At 41.6% G+C, this 3,203-nt stretch overlaps 1 non-coding gene across 1 annotated transcript; it reads right to left on the reverse strand.

Annotated features, from left to right (window-relative positions):
• Positions 1–492: 492 nt before the first annotated feature.
• On the reverse strand, positions 493–575 carry TRNAL-UAA. The gene has a single exon. It is a non-coding gene; the product is annotated as a tRNA-Leu (tRNA).
• Between the last annotated feature and the right edge of the window lie 2,628 nt (positions 576–3,203).

Consider the following 3,203-nt stretch of genomic DNA (forward strand, 5'->3'; position numbering starts at 1 on the left):
CGGGTTTAAGCGATTCTCCTGCCTCAGCCTCCCGAGTAGCTGGGATTACAGGCGCCCGCCACTACCCTCGGCTAATTTTTGTATTATTAGTAGAGACAGGATTTCGCTATGTTGGCCAGGCTGGTCTTGAACTCCTGACCTCAAGTGATCCGCTCGCCTCAGCCTCCCAAAGTGCTAGGATTACAGGCGTGTCAATGTACTTGGAATACATTCCACAGTGATAGGAATGTATTCAGGACTTGAATACACTGTGCTGTTAGGCTATAGGAATTGTGGAAAGAGGCGCCTCCTACTTAATACTGCTCAGGAAGCAATTTCTTTGAAGATAAAAAAAAATGTTGTGTTGGGGAGAATATTGTTTAATAACCCTCGTTATGTTTTGAAGCATTTACACTCAAGGTGAGAAGGCTGTCATACTAGTTCTTTGTGTAAACATACCTAGCTTCCAACTTTGCGCCAGAAATCGCAAACGTCAAAACATGCACCAACACCTACCGGGAGTGGGGCTCGAACCCACGCGGACACATGTCCATTGGATCTTAAGTCCAACGCCTTAACCACTCGGCCACCCCGGTGACAAGATGCAGTTTACTCGTCAATGTTTACTAGGCTAGAATTTGTAGTTTCTGGAAGATTATGAATAATTTTATATCCGTGAAAATTTGGACCATGTTTAAAAGAGTGTACAAAGTTAATAAATCTTTCTAATATTGCTTGGAAATAAACAAATGAAAATATATATTTCCAAAAGTATGCTTAATCACTAATTTGTGACAGGCACTATAATAAGTGTTAGGGGAAAGACGAACCATCCCTGATTCCTTGGACTTCCACTAAAATGAGGCATGTTGAGGGAAATCCACGCCTGTCAATGCTGGGATCAGAGCTGAATTCTAAAGATTCAGCAACCTCCGCCTTCCGGGTTCAGGCGATTGCTGGGTGCAGGAAAGAACACGTCGGAGAAAAGAGTCTCCCATACATTGACATACAGAAGAGTTTTTAATTATTCTATCGTTGTGATTTTTTTAAACATGCACTATACAGTATAATCATCTGTGGATTTTGTAAAATATACTTATCAAGATAGTTTAAATGCTTACATATGACTGATAAAAAATAATAGAAACATATGTAGAAAAATAGCATTATTATCTAGGGGACAGAAGAACATTAAACAAACAAACAAAACTAAAAACATAAACAATAGGCCGAGCGTGGTGGCTCACGCCTGTAATTCCAGCACTTTGGGAGGCCGAGGCGGGGGGATCACCTGAGGTCAAGAGTTTGAGACCAGTCTGGTCAACATGGCGAAACCCTGTCTCTACTAAAAAAATACGAAAACTAGCCAGGGGTGGTGGCATGTGCCTATAACCCCAGCTACTCGGGAGGCTGAGGCAGGAGAATCGCTTGAACCTAGGAGGCGGAGATTGCAGTGAGCCGAGATCGTGCCACTGCACTCCAGCCTGAGCAACAGAGCAAGACTCCGTCTCAAAACACACACACACAAACACACACACACACACACAGAGTAAAGCAAAACACTGATATAGTCTGCTGCACCCAAATCAAAGAAAATCACAATGGAAAAGTAAATAGACAAATACAACCAAAGTAGAAGATACTTGAAATATTTACAAATGAAAACAACTTAATCTACATGATATAGTAAGAAGCCATTAAAATCAGCAAGATCAAACAGCAGACTCAATAGAAAATGTGTAAAGAAGCTAGGCGCGGTGGCTCACGCCTGTAATCCTAGCACTTTGGGAGACCGAGGCTGGCGGGTCACAAGGTCAGGAATTCGAAACCAGCCTGGCCAATATGGGGAAACCCCGTCTCTACTAAAAATACAGAAATTAGCAGGGCATGGTGGCGGAAGCCTGTAGTCTCAGCTACTCAGGAGGCTGAGGCAGCAGAATTGCTTGAATCCAAGAGGCAGAGGTTGCAGTGAGCCGAGATCACACTACTGCACTCCAGTCTGGGTGACAGAGTGACACTCTGTCTCAAAAAAAGAAAGAAAAAGAAATGTGTAAAGAGTAGGGACAGGGTCCTCATCAAACCCATGATAAGAAGAACCCGAAAAGATTAACATTTTAAATACTTAATATTATTATTAATTTATAAAATGCAAGATAAAATAAGTTATTACTCAACCTACATTAGACTGGAAGAATTAGAAAGCTTAATGTGTCCACTATTGCAGAAATGGGGATATGGAAGCCCTCATATCCTGCTAGTGGAAGTTTATATTAATGCAGCCATTTTGGAAAGCAGTCTAATACTTTTTACTCAAGTTAAGATTGTCTCATCCAATGACCTAGGTATTCAGCTCCTAGGTATATATTCCCCCTCATGTCACAAAGATACAGATTGTATCATATATGGATGTTAATTGCCTCACTATTTTTCCTCTTCCAGAATCAGATTCAGCCTTGAAGCCAATGTTGAACAGTAGATAGGTGAAGTGTGGTAAATACATAATATTAAATATTATGCAACTATGAGATGTGCTAGAGTATATGTACATGTAACAACCTTTCTTTTTTCTTTTTTTTTTTAGATGGAGTCTCACTCTGTTGCCCAGGCTGGAATGCAATGGTGTGATCTTGGCTCACTGCAACCTCCACCTCCCTGGTTCAAGCAATTCCACTGCCTCAGCCTCGTGAGTAGCTGGGATTACAGGCACACGCCACCATGCCCAGCTAATTTAGAAATGAGGTTTCACCATGTTGGCCAGGGTGGTCTCGAACTCCTGACCTTGTGATCTGTCTGCTTTGGCCTCCCAAAGTGCTGGGATTACAGGCATGAGCCACAGTGCCTGGCTGCATGTACCAATCTTAAAAAGTAATTTTTTTAAAAAAGATACTTAACACCAAAAGATTTTCCCTTATATTAACGCTAATCACTCTGCTCTCTGGCATTCAAAATCTTGCTACTTGCTACTGCTCTTCATTTTCTCATCTTTTCGTCCCTGTGTATTTATGTCTTTAAACACCCTTAATGCTTTGTATAAATGTAGTTTGGAATAAAGAGAAAACAAAAGCTGTGCTTAATTTACCATCATTATAACTAGGTCTATCTGTGACTTAGTATGTTTTGTTTTGTTTTGTTTTGTTTTTTGAGACGGAGTCTCTCTCTGTCGCCCGGGCTGGAGTGCAGTGGCCAGATCTCAGCTCACTGCAAGCTCTGCCTCCCGGGTTCAC

This window comes from Colobus angolensis, unplaced genomic scaffold (assembly GCF_000951035.1).
Source record: "Colobus angolensis palliatus isolate OR3802 unplaced genomic scaffold, Cang.pa_1.0 Scaffold237, whole genome shotgun sequence".
Lineage (NCBI taxonomy): Eukaryota > Metazoa > Chordata > Mammalia > Primates > Cercopithecidae > Colobus > Colobus angolensis.